Genomic DNA, 13,831 nt, shown 5'->3' with positions numbered 1-13,831 from the left:
GGCTAGATTTTCCAAGATCAGTCAGTATGAAGGTCAACATGAAGGTCAGTATGCTGAATTGCAAAGACAGTTTGTATTTGAAGGTAATACCTTGGCCTTATGTTCTATAGCAGCTTTAAAACTTTCAGTCAGTGTTGAAGTATCAGGAAAGAGGACTGAGTAATTTTCTAAAATTATACATGGACCAAAAGAAGCTTTCACTGTTTTTTTTTTTTAACAAATATTGACTTCGGCTGTAAATAGAATTTTATCATATCCAGAATTTAGACAAATATTAATTGAACCTTTGGCTTTTGAAAATGTTAATTCAGAATGGAAAAGAATGATTAGGCCTTTAAAAACAAGATTAGTACCAAAAGATGAATAGATATTAAATATAGTTGATATTGTATCTTACATTTATGATTATACTTGGATAGGATAATTGATTTCTAAAAATTTTAAGAAGCATAAAAAACCACGAGGGATGCACCCACCCACTGAGACAGTGGAGCTGATCTATTGAGAGCTCACCAAGACCAGCTGGACTGTGACTGAAAAAGAATGGGATAAAACTGGATTCTCTGAACATGGCGAACAATGAGGGCTGATGAGACGCAAAGGACAATGGCACGGGGGTTTGATCCTACGTAATGTGATGGCTTTGTGGGAGCCCAGCCAGTTTGGATGTTCACCTTCCTAGATATGGACGGAGGTGGGAGGTCCTAGGTCTTACCACAGGGCAGAAAACCCTGACTGCTCTTTGGACTGGAGAGGGAGGGGGAAAGGAGTCGGGGGAGGGGGAGAAGGGTGGGAGGAGGGGGCGTAGGGTGGGAGGAGGGGGAGGGAAATGGGAGGCTGGGAGGAGGTGGAAACTTGTTTTTTTTTTTCCTTTTCTCAATAAAAGGGGAAAGAAAAAAAAGGAAGCATAAAAAATAGATGTTTTAATTGTGGCAAACAAGGTCATCTGACAAGGGATTTTAGGCAAGGCATTGTTGGAAACAATGTTTTTTTGTAAAGATAATCCAAGGAGAAGGGCCTTCCTTTTGGGAGTATGCATAAGGTATTGCAAAGGCTAGTATTAGTCTAATACTAAAAGACATCAACAGCGGAAAGTCAAGATAACCCTTTGCTATCAGAAAACATCTTAGAGAGCCTCTGTCAGGCCCAATATCAAATCTGGTTCAATCATTTCCTGTCAGCATTGGAGAAACTCATCCACAAGGCTCGTAAAAGACATAATGCTGTTGTTAAAAAACATACTGCTCTGGACTACAGAACAGCTTCAGTAGATAAAACAAAAAATACAGGAGAGACCAAAAAACACATATTTTGGCAAATTTCTATAAATGGTCAAAGACCAATGCTAAAATACGAATAGATGGAATTATAATTTGGGTTTATTAGACACAAACACAGATCTAACAATATTTTCACCAAAACCTTGACATCCAGATTGGCCTCTTCAGGAGGTAAATGTTCAGTTTCTAAGGACTGGAACTTTATCTCAGGTAAAAACAAAGCACAAGGTAGGTGGGATAAATAGGGCCAGAAATACAGGTAGGGAAATTAAAGCTATATGTGGCTAACATAGCACTTAGAAAAGATGATCTAGCCTCATAGACTACTTCATCCAGGACTTCAGATAAGCTTTGCACTTTCCCATCATACTGAGACTGAACAACAGCAATTCTCCGAGGATATGATCATTATCTAAATTTTCTCAGGGTACCCCAAAGATGCTATCATTCCCAGACAAAGGGAAGTAATTTTAAGAACATGAGGCTCATATATCCAAGAGGCAGGCCGGGCAGTGTTTGTCAGTTGATGGTTATAGATGTTTATTATTATTTAGAGAGTTTTGTTCCAAGTTGTTATTGGTTATGGTCAGGGATGAAGCGAGGCAAAGAAGATTATATTTAGGGACCTCATTCTAAAAAGAAAAAATGGATGATAGAATAAAAGGGTAGATTATTGAATCTACTTTTAAACTAAACAAACAACTACTAGTCTCAAATATTTTACATTAGTATAGATTTTTGTATATTGATACAAATTTAAGGTTATTTTGTTATACTGTATGTTTCTACTCTTGTTTACAATATTGTACTTATGCAGCTCATTTAACATTATAATGTTTATTTCTAGTTTTTGAATGTTATTATGACAAACTTACTGTTTGATACTGCTTTTGTACACTGTAAGGATTTGCCATTTATATTGGATCCCCCAAAAGATCATCAGTGCCCCCAATCATCAGCAAGTAGCTTAAAGTCTATGTCCATAATCTCAAAAAAGAATGGATTATGGGTGTTTGCCTTTGTTTAGTGTGTTGGTTGCAAGTTGTTCAAAATAATAGTCAGGAAAAAAGCTAAACAAAGAATATTATATTCAGGGTCTTGTTTTGAAAAGAAAAAAAAGGTAAAATGATGCAGAACATATCAAATGGGGGAAATACAAGTCAAAGAATCCCAAACTAACTCTGAATAAAGTACTAAGATTTTTATTTATTACAAAATGAAAATTCAAGGGACAGAAATGCTGTCCAGCATCTTGCTGTAAATCGCGGGATGAAGAGGTGTGAGTGGGCAGGACCATGGCTTTTTTGGTACCACAAAGCCATGCCTCAATCTTGTCCAGTCTCTTAAAGGACATTGGCTGGAGAAGGTTCTCAATCATCTCCCCTTTTTGTCTCAATAAGAGAGTTCCAAACACAATACAAAACAATATATAATATATAATTAAGATGTCCTGAGGAAATGAGGAGAGAGCACGAGATACAAACAAACCCATGTGTATAAGTTTATTAAGAAGATCTGTGCAGGTGAGCTTGGGGAAACGGTGAACAGAAGTGGAGGAAGAGAGCATGGGAATGACGCCTTTAGCTTTTAAAGGTTTCCCAGCACATGCACATGATGGGAAAAGACATGCCTATGTGAGACGCTGATGACGGGCGATGCTATGCCCTGCACCTGCGTATGGGGGCTTCTACATCAAATGCTGGTGGCACAGATGATGGGAGACTCACGCATGTGCACCTGGGATACATACGCTGGCCTCAAAACCCGGAAGTGCAGTCTTATGGGGAGCTAAAGGAATTACATTCATACTTTGGTTTATTATAAAAATTTGGGGGGTTAAAGATCTTAATGGGCAGGAAATGGGGGGTGCAGCCAGGTCTCTCATAAAAGCTTTCTGCTGACTTTGTGGGCATCAAGGGGTTTGGAATGTCCGATGTATCCTGACATATCACACCCTGTCGGCTGGCATCCAGGGGTGGCTGATTAAGACTGCATTTCTTCAGGCTTTGAGGAACTGTGTCATCTGATGGCTTGGACCTTGTAAGATGCTGGAAAGACAAAAATTATGTTTAGTAAAGGAAAAAAAATTAAGATGGGGGTTTAAGGGTTCCCAAGGCCAGGAATGACAGAGAAAGAATTAAATGATGGATGGAAGGGGGATTTAGGAGTTCCCAAGACCAGGAATGACAGAGAAAGAATTAAATGATGGATGGGGGGGGGCTTAGGGGTTCCCAAGACCAGGAATGATAAAAAATTAAATGATACTTATTCTGCTTGAGTCTGGTCTGCTCAGGTGGGTAATACTCGCTCCATAGAGTTTAAAAAAATGTCTGATAAATAAATAAATTGTGGATATGTTAACCATGTATGATTAGGATAATGGAGTGTATTATCGCATTACCTCAACATCCAAGAGACACTCTGCAGTCAGTGATGAACCTGTTATGCTAAGGAACTTGTTAAGGTTTTGCTTACCACCTGGGCTTTTGACAGTCGTTGTACCTTTGGCTCTATGTCTGATGATAATTCCTGTAACAACAGCTGAGTGGTTATTTGGAAATTTAAGCATGACCTTGAAGGTATATGAGGAAGTTGTATATAGGAAAAGGAGGAGAAGAAAGAGTATATTAGCACAAGAGAGTTGAATAAGGATGGGACCTTTATTTTCCTTGAACTGGAGTAAGGGAGGCTGAACTTGGTGTCCTCCGGAACCTAAGGGAACAGGGTCCTGTCTGAGTTACTATGTATGAGGGGTCATCTTGAGCTGGAGGGGTAAACTGTTTAAGATGTGACAGGTGAATCCAATGAGGAATTCCCTTGAGCTTGGCAGCTGTGGGAGTCAAAAGAATTACTCTGAGGGGACCCTGCCATTTAAGGGAAAAGGGTGAGGGACATTGACCTGGGGGAGAAAATAATACCTGATCTCCTATTTTAATCAGTGGTGAGCGTGGGTTAGCACATGGTTGAAGTAATGAGTGGTCGGTAAAATCCCAAAGTAGAGAGTGTAGGTGAGATAGTAGGGGAGTAAGCAGGTGATCAGGAAGGAGAGAGGTTTTAGGTGAGAGGCTGGGGGTTAAAACTGGCTGCCCATACATGAGTTCAAAGGGTGAGATGAAAAGGGTTTTTTTGGGAAGGGCCCAAAGCCTAAGGAGGGCCTGCGGCAAGAGTTTTACCCAGTAAAGGTGAAATTCCTGGGGCATCTTAACAAGAACATCTTTTAAAGAGCGGTTAGTTCATTCTACCTTCTCTGAAGACTGAGGGTGGTACGGGATATGGAAATGCCAAGGAACATTAAGAGTCTTAGACAAGTTTTGGGAAATCTGGGAAGTGAACTCAGGGCCATTATCTGACTGAAGAGAGGTTGGGATTGCAAACAAGGGGATGATTTCTCAGAGAGAACATCAGAGACTCTCTGGGCCCTCTTATTAGTGGTGGGAAATGCTTCAACCCACTCAGACATTGTATCCACCAAAACCAGGAGATATTTAACTCTTTTGACTGTGGGCATATAAGTAAAATCCAGCTGCCAGTCAGTTTCTGGAAGGGAGCCCTAGGCCTGGTGGGTAGGAAAAGGGAAGCTACGGTATTTGGTCTTGGGATCTGACTTTTGGCAGATCTGACAGGAGGCAATGATAGCCTTTATGAAGTTTATGTCCTCAGAGGTGGGTTGGAGGTAAGCCTTAACAAAATGAAGTAGAGCAGCCAGGCGGTGGTGGCACATGCCTTTAATCCCAGCATTCAGAAGGCAGAGGCAGGCTGATTTCTGGGAGTTTGAGGCCAGCCTGGTCTACAAGAGCTAGTTCCGGGACAGGCACCAAAGCTACAGAGAAACCCTGTCTTGAAAAACCAAAAAGAAAAAAAAAGAAAGTAGAGCTTTGTTATTAGGATGAAAGAACTGATGTAGGTAGGACAGGATCTGTTGGGTGTCAGGGGGTGTCTGTGAGAATGTGGGCTGTACTGTAAGGACTTCCTAAGGTGACTGAGGTAGATCTGGACTTTGGAATGCTGCTGTTTTAGCTGCTTGGTCAGCCGGATTATTTCCCTTAGAAATAATGGAACTGTAGGTTTGATGAGACCGACAGTGGATAATTCTTATAGCTTTGGGGAGATGGGAGGCTTTTAAGAGGTCCATAATGTAACCTGAGTTAGTTATGGATCCTCCTTTCATTGTAAGAAGCCCGCACTTTTTCCAGATAGCTGCGAGGGACAAGCGGATATGAAAGGTATATTTAGAGTGTATGTAAACATTTAAAGATTGTCCCTTTGATAACTGAAAAGCACGGATGAGAGCTACCAGCTCAGTGTATTGATTAGAGGTATGGGCAGGGAGTGCTCGTGCCTCCACTATCTCAGTATCTGATACTATGACATAGCCTGCTCTACAGGTCCCATCACATAAAAAGGAACTGCCATCTGTATACCAGGTATAAGGGCCTGGAAAAGTTTGCCCTCCTGTATATGTGAGGGGTGGAGAAGTAGATCCTCTAAGATCTCTATGCAGGAGTGAGATGGGGAATCATTAACATTAGGTTAAGTTAGGAGATTTGAGATATTAAGAGGTGGGCAGCATTAAAAAGTGAGTGTGGCATCTTCTACCAGTGCCACCTGGAGGGAAAGAACTCAGGAAGGGGGTAGGGTTTGTAAGCCTTTGTAAGTTAAGAGGTGGGACAGATTATGGTGGGAGAAGATAGTGGTGGGTGACCCAAAGGTTAGTTTCTTTGACTCATGAATAAGAAGCTCAGCAGCTGCCAAGGCATGTATGCAGGATGCCCAGCCCTGAGTGGTGAGGTCCATCTTCTTTGACAGATATGCTACAGGTGCAAAAGAAGGTCACAGTTGATGTCCTAAGACCCCAAGGGCATATTCCTCCTTCTCTGCTACATAAAGAGAAAAGGGGAGAGTTAAATCTGGAAGATGAAGAGCTGGAGCCTGGATAAGCGCCTGTTGGAGTCTCTGGAAGTGTTTGGTAACAGGATGGAGAAGGGGCTCATGCAGAGAGCTGAGAGATGCTTCATATATGGGGCAGGCAAGGAGAGAAAAAGAGGGGATCCAGGAACACAGGAAGCCAGCCACTCCTAGGAACGATAGAACCTCTTCTTTGGTGGAAGGAACTGCAGAGATTGAATTTGTTTTTTTCTGTCTAGAGTGAAAGCCTTTTGGGTTGTGGTTATAGTTAATCCCAATTAAATGACCAGTGCAGTAGACAGTTGAGCCTTAGAAAGTGAGACTCTATAGCTCCTTTTGGATAGGAAACTTAAAAGGGCAGAGGTATTCGGCTTGCTGATCTCCAATGATGGGCTGCAAAATAAAATGTCATCCACATACTGTATGAGCTTAGATTTAGAGAGAGACAGTGAGAGCAGGTCAGAAGCCAAAGCCTGGCCAAACAGGTGTGGACTGTCCTGGAATCCCTGGGGAAGGACAGTCCAGGTGAACTGTGTGGAAATATTAGTGTCAGGATCAGTCCAAGTGAAGGTAAAGATGTTTTGAGATTGAGGGCTGAGAGGAATAGAGAAAAAGGCATCCTTGAGGTCTAGAACTGAGAAGTGGGAGGTTCCTGGAGGAATATTAGATAAAAGGGTGAGAGGATTAGGGACAACTAGATGAAGAAGGACCACTGCAAAGTTAATGAGCCAGAGGTCTTGAACCAGATGCTAAGTTCCATTAGATTTTTTTTTAACAGGAAGTATAGGAGTGTTAAAAGGAGAAGAGGTAGGGCAAAGCAGCTTTTTCCTTAAAAGCTCAGAAATAATAGGCTTAAGTCCCTTAAGGCTCTGGAAAGAGAGAGGTTACTGAGCTTGGGTAATAGATTTGCTAGGATCCTGTAATTGAATAACAACGGGGGAATAGTGTTTAGCGACAGAGGGGTTTTGGATGTCCCAGACCTGGGGGTCTACCTGGGAGGCTGGTAGAAGAAAAGATTGCATTAGTGTCAAAAGGTTGGGGAACTAGGGGAAGGAGGAGTGGGGCCACCAGCAAGTCTGGGGTAAGGCGAATGGGAGGAGCAAAAGAAATGGAGGCTCCTACCTTTGTTTAAAAATCCCTTCCCATGAGAGGTTCCAGACAGGTTGGCATAACTAAAAATGAATGAGTGAGATAAATGCCTCTAAACACACAATTGAGTGGTGGAGTCTGTTGAAGTAAATAAGGCTGTTCCCCTACCCCGACAATAGGGAAGCTAGAAGGAGAGGTAGGCCCCCCAAATTCCCTCAGTACCGAGTACATAGCTCTGGTATCTAAGAGAAAGGAGATGAGCCATCCCAATCCATAATAAATACCTGTGGCTCCTGATTACAGATAACAGTGGCAATCAGTTTACAAGATCCAAGGCAGCTTCATTCATCCAGAGCCAAGCCCAATAGGTCAACTTGGGAATTTTCCGGGCCCGATGCCTCCATGCCACTATGCGCACAAGGACAACCTTCCCTGTGACACCTTGGGCAAGGTCTCCTAGGACTAAGATGAGGATTAGGGCATCTTCAGGCCCAGTGACCTGTTTTACCACATTTGAAATATGGACCTGGCGGTTCTTGTGCCCCAGGGGGCAGGGAGCAGCACAGATGGCATGGATCAGGCAGTCTGTCACCTCAGCCGGTTGGGAAGCTGTGGCTACCTGATGGAGAAAGGTCATTGGTTAATTAATAAAGAAACTGCTTGGCCCTGATAGGTTAGAACATAGGTGGGTAGAGTAAACAGAACAGAATCCTGGGAGGAAGAGGAAGTGAGCTCATATGCCATGCTCCCCTCTCCCGGGCAGACATGATGAAACTCCGACCCAGGATGGACATAGGCTAGAATCTTCCTGGTAAGCGCACCTTGGAGTGCTACACACATTATTAGAAATGGGCTAGTCCAGGTGCGAGAGCTAGCCAAGAAGAGGCTAGATATACTGGGCCAAGCAGTGTTTAAAAGAATACAGTTTGTGTGTTATTTTTTCGGAGCATAAGCAAGCCAGGCGGCCGGGAGCTGGGCTGTGGGAAGAGGCCTGCAGCTCCTACTACAACTACCATGTGACAATGACTGCAGGCTTTGTCATTCCTTGCGTCGTAAACCTTAAAAGCCATCTCTAGGACTTCTGCCTGTGGGTCTAAGGGGCCTTTCTCCAAATGCCTAAGCTTGGCTCTAAGTCTGAGTAACACTGATTAAAGAAGTGGGTCATTAATAACAGCCTCCTCTCTGTGGTTTCTGGATCTAGGTTCCTGTACTGTAACAGAGCCTTTGTAAGGCATTCCAAAAATGTGGAAGGATTTTCCTTCATATTCTGAATAATCTCTGAGAGTTTAGTATAATTTACTGGCTTGAGGGCAGCCTTACAAAGGCCTGCCAGGAGATAAGTCAAAAATCGGTCTCAGGCCAAAATCCCACCTGGACTGTTGTAGTTCCAGTGTGGCTCTTGCTCTGTGACTGCCTCCGTGCTAGGAGGGTGGGAGGCAAGAGTCTGGCGAACCTTGTCTGCATGTTGTCTTGCCTGCTCTCAAACTCGCCTGTGCTCCTCAAAAAGTAGGTCATTAGATAGAATTATAAATATTTCTTGGAAAGTGAGATAATAAGATTGAGTAAGATATTGGAATTGTTTTATGAAAGTGGTAGGATTAGACATATAGGAACCCAGTAACTTTTCTATATGGTAGAGTTCTGATAGAGAAAACAGAATGTGTACCCTGACCATTCCATCTACGCCAGCCACCTCTTGCAATGGCAGGACGGTGGCAGGATTGGCTTGGTTAGGATTAGATTCCGTAGCAGCATGTGAATGTGTGAAAGGAGGGGTAATGGAGGGTGCCAGGGGAAGGCAGCTGCCACCACCAGGCACCAGAGAGGAAGGGGAACTTGGCAAGGTTTTGGGAGACCAAGCATCTGGAGAGGGGCGAGAAGGAGCTGCAGAGCCAGGGGTAAAAGCTGAGGGAACAGGGATAGTTTCCCAAGGCTGGAAAGGTAGAGGTTCATTAGCTGGGTACATAGCAGAAGTGGGGGGTTCTTCAAGAGCAGATGGCATAGCCAGGAACATGTGTGTAGGTGAACAATGAACAAGAACAGAGGGCTCAACCTTAGAGCTTACATAGAAAAAAGCTTGGATATGTGGGATTTCTTTCCATTTGCCTATGCGCTATCAACATTCATTATATGCAGTCTCCTTTCATCAATTGGTGCTGATATGAACTTTAAAGGCCCAAGGATCTTTTTTTTTTTTTTGCATTTTGTGTTGGCATTTTCAAAATCCAGAGATGTTATAAGGGAAAGGCTGCTTGTTTGTTTTGGCCGCCTAGCTAGCTTACATCTGTAATAACCATACAAAAATTGTATTAATTAAAACACTGCTTGGTCATTAGCTTTAACTTCTTATTGGCTAACACATATTAGTTTAATCCATCTTCATTAATATGTTTATTGTCACATGGCAGTGGCTTACCAGAGATTCTAACCAGCATCCATCTCAGGCAGAGGCAGAGGATCCCTGGCTTCTATCTGACTCTTCTTTCTTCCTCTCAGCATTAAGTTCTGTCTTCTCCATCTATGTAAGTTCTGCCCTATCAGGCCCAAAGCAGTTTCTTTATACATTAACTAATAAAAGCAACATATGAACAGAATAATCTCCTACACCATTTCCCCTTTTCTGTTTAAACAAAAAGGAAGGCTTTAAATTTAACATAGTAAAATTACATATAAAAAAACAGGTATCAAGCAAAAACTACAGTTATAATATTTATATCTATTTTATCTTTTATCATAACCGAGGAAAACTGTAATAATAATTATTTATTCTTCAACTCCATCAAAAACTCCAGAAGGATATAATATTACCTAAGTAAACAGGAAGAACATTTTAAGCAACTTCCAAAACTCTAGAATTGGTAGAGACATCTCACTGCCTGGACAGTCACCCAAGTTATTCTGTACTGTTGGGGCATCCATCTTCAGCCTACAGGCCCATAGTATCCAGCAGACATTTCCATGAAACAGAAAATTTCAAAGACAGTTTAGTTAGTCACTTTATTCTGTATCTTGCAGAATGCCTCACAGACTCTTTCGTGAATAAGGAACCCAAAAAATTATATCAAAAGAAACAAGAACAGTTTCTTGCCCAAATGGTTAATCAACTCCATAAGAAGCTTCTTCAATGCCCATCTTCCTCAGGAAGTAGTTTGGTACTGCCAGGAACAGATGTGTCTCATTGTCATGAAAAGTTATATTATTAAAACATTCTAAATGGGGAGGCAGAAGCAGGCGGATCTGTGTGAGTTTGAGACCAGCCTGGTCTACAAGAGCTAGTTCCAGGACAGGCTCCAAAACCACAGAGAAACCCTGTCTCGAAGAAAAAAAAATTCTAAATGCCATATTCTGTAGTCTTTGAAAGATATGAAGAATGCCTATCCATCTGAAACATATCTATGCATATCTATAAAATCTAACATGACTACAAATTTGACTATTATAGATGATTATCTATTGATCTATATTTCTTAATTATACATTACATTTTTAAATGAACTACACAATCACAATACCTTAATCAAGAGCAGAAATATACATATAACAAGATTGACCTTAAATTTGTAACAAAACCAAGATCCATACCAATGCAAATGCCCCAGTAGGTGGGTAATCATAAGCTGCAAGTCTTCCTATGGCACAGAGATTCAATAATTGCACATATAGCTTCTGGGTCTGGTACTCCTACTTCTACGCATTACTTAATATTTGTAAAACGTCACTAAAGGGTTTATTGACCCTAATTAACCCATGATTCAATTCTCTCTCTTAGTTCTTAAATCCTGTCCTAAGCATTTAAAGCCACTGTACTACAAAGGGACAAGATGTGTTTGTCATAAAAAGCCATGTCCTGAGAATTGGAGTAATGGGCCTTGCCAAGAATTTGATTTTGGGATGTCTCAAATTCTTTTGATCTTCTCTGTTTTTTAAAATTTTTGACTTTTCTCACAAATATCATTTCCATAGCAGCTAGGGTCCATTTTCTAGGACCACTGAGATTAATTGAAGCCAATCATGTGAGGTTGCCTTATTGTTTGAAGCCCATGTTTTCACCATTTCCCTAACAAATAGTGAGTACAGGCCATAAGATACTATTGCTTGCTTAATTTCTTTTAAATCGCTCATACTTATAGGTTGCCATGCATATTCTTTCACTACCATAGGATATTTTGTGCCAGATGACTTCTCAAATAAATTACCTAATAGGCAGATAAATTCTGTGTAAGTCATCCTGGAGTCTGGAACAAACTGGTGAGGTTAAATTTTGTCCTGGTACCTTCCCTGCTCATCAGTTTTGACAATTTCCTCAATCTTTTCAACTATTTTTACCACTGCCTTTTGTAGAGTCTGAATTGCCTGTCTAGTGTTCCATTCTGTTGATTATTTCAAGGTATAAATTTTGTCTAGTAAAGATAACATCTCACCATTGGACATAACTTTGATGGCTTGCACATTACTTTCCTGGAGAGATACCTTATCTGTTCACCTATTATAACTTTTCAACAGATTCTGATTATTAAATTCAGTAGCACAAATTCTTTGAAATAATGTCTCAGCACCCTTCAACATTGATTAGATTTTGTCTGTCAAATTAATGTTATCCATAATCTTATTTTTTCAACTATCTCTTCAATATTAGTCTGTAAAGACTATATCATTTCTAAAAGTGCCTCATTCTTGGCTCTGTTATCAAACCATTTTATTAACAATATAATATGAAAAACAAAACTAATTTCCAAAAATCAAATACAAGAGCAACCAATTTTACCATCAAGTAAAAGTAAACACTGGGGTCCTTTTTTAAATTAGCCTGAAGTGGCATTAAGGAACTTAGTTGTAGGCTGCTGCACTGACTCCATTACAAACCAAAGTGTAGGGTTGGGTCTGGTTTTGGTTTGCTTTTCTTTTCAGTATTCAGTGCCCATGGATTAAGTTCTAGAAATGTTCCAGTTGTGAGGCAGGGATCTGCTTGCATTCCACCATGGGAATGCTCATTGGATTCGATGCTCGAGGGTGAGGCACATTTTGTTGGACCCATGTCAACTACCTAGTAGTCATCTAGGTCAAAAAATTTATTGTCTCCTCCTTAGTATTCCATTTCCTGGAAATCTACTCAATACTGCAAGATATTTTAAATTCCACCAAATCCTTTCACAAACTGATCCTTCTTTTGACTAATTTGTGACAATTTATAGTGTGGTTCTAATTTTTTTTATAGTTGTTAGCAAACCATTTCAAAAGGAGAATGCTCTCAATTAATTCATGTTCCCATCCAGTCTCTTTGTCTGTGAAGTGAGATTTATCCTCCTTTTGTTCTGGAGTTAAATAGAAAATTTTCTTCTCTTCTATGCCTTGGCAATGAAGAATGTATCTCATTCTATCCAGATTTTCATAGACTATTAGAATCTTTATAGTTCCTGTTTCCAAATCCTTTAGTGTATCTTTAACTCCAAAACAGTACTTGTCTATGTCCTGGCTCCTTTCATTGAAGTATTGCCCTATTAATTTCTTCTATTGTATGAGCTTCATGTTGGAGAGAACTTCAGTAGATATCAATGGCTTGGTTGAATTTATTCTCACCACCAAATGATATATCAACTAATTTTAAAATGTTTGATTGCAACCTTTGACCAAACCTGTCAGACTGACTTAGTTCCACTTTAAAGTCAGCTGGTCCAGTTAAAACCAGACCACACACTCACTTTGTCTCCAGAAATAAAAACTGCACAGCAGTCTCTGCTGCTTTCCCACCATAGTTATGCCACTTTTCCATTCTTAAAGGGGCAAAATGCAAGGCTGCTTGACCTCCTCTGCCATGTTTCTTTTGGAGATCCACAGTGAATTTGTGCAGGACTTCTCTGGTTTTACTTGGAGCATACCAAAAAGAGCACTACTGCCGCCTATTACAATTAAACCAAGTTTGCTGTCATCTGAAAGCAATGCTGTGAGAGCCTCTGTATGAAACTTGTTGTCATACAGATACAGTGCTGTATTAATTGGTTTGAAAGGTTCAAAGTCAATGTTGACTTTCTTTTCCTATACTTCTGTTACAATTGTTCCACAGTAACAATCAGACCATTTAGAAAGCTTTGTTATAAAGTTTGAGTTTCTGTTATACAGATGTGATGGCTCCCAGGATAAGAAGGAGGTTTGTCCATGAGTTAATGGTAGATGTAGTTCCAAACTCATCTGATGACATTTTTGCCACTCATAAAATCTGGTCTTTGGGAGGAATGATCAGCAATACCATACTCGTGCCATTGCTAAGGGCCCAGTCCTGGGCGGTAGCGGCTGCTTCTTCCCAGCAGTGGCAACTGTGATGGAGGACATCAGCTCCCTCTCTCCAGGCAGCCGCATGTGTTGCAGTCCACTCACATGGGGCCTCTGAGTTAATATAATTTTGCTTGATATTTGTTCTTATTGTATATACTTTTACTTTGCTAAAGTTAAAATATTCCCTTTTTATTTAAACAATACCTGATAATTGTTCTTACTCTTTATGGTATTACAGTGTTAAGAGTTAAAACCTCTCATTTTTATTTAGACAAAAATGGGGAAAT

General features: G+C 40.9%; 1 pseudogene; it reads right to left on the bottom strand.

Annotated features, from left to right (window-relative positions):
- Nucleotides 1–12,318: 12,318 nt before the first annotated feature.
- LOC121459141 lies at nt 12,319–13,530 on the bottom strand (annotated as a pseudogene).
- Nucleotides 13,531–13,831: the final 301 nt, after the last annotated feature.

Source organism: Microtus oregoni, unplaced genomic scaffold (assembly GCF_018167655.1).
Source record: "Microtus oregoni isolate MIOR12 unplaced genomic scaffold, Mior012 000018F_ref0000195, whole genome shotgun sequence".
Taxonomy (NCBI): domain Eukaryota; kingdom Metazoa; phylum Chordata; class Mammalia; order Rodentia; family Cricetidae; genus Microtus; species Microtus oregoni.
The sequence above is the reverse complement of the archived record's forward strand: the minus strand, read 5'-3'. Positions and strand labels throughout refer to the sequence as shown.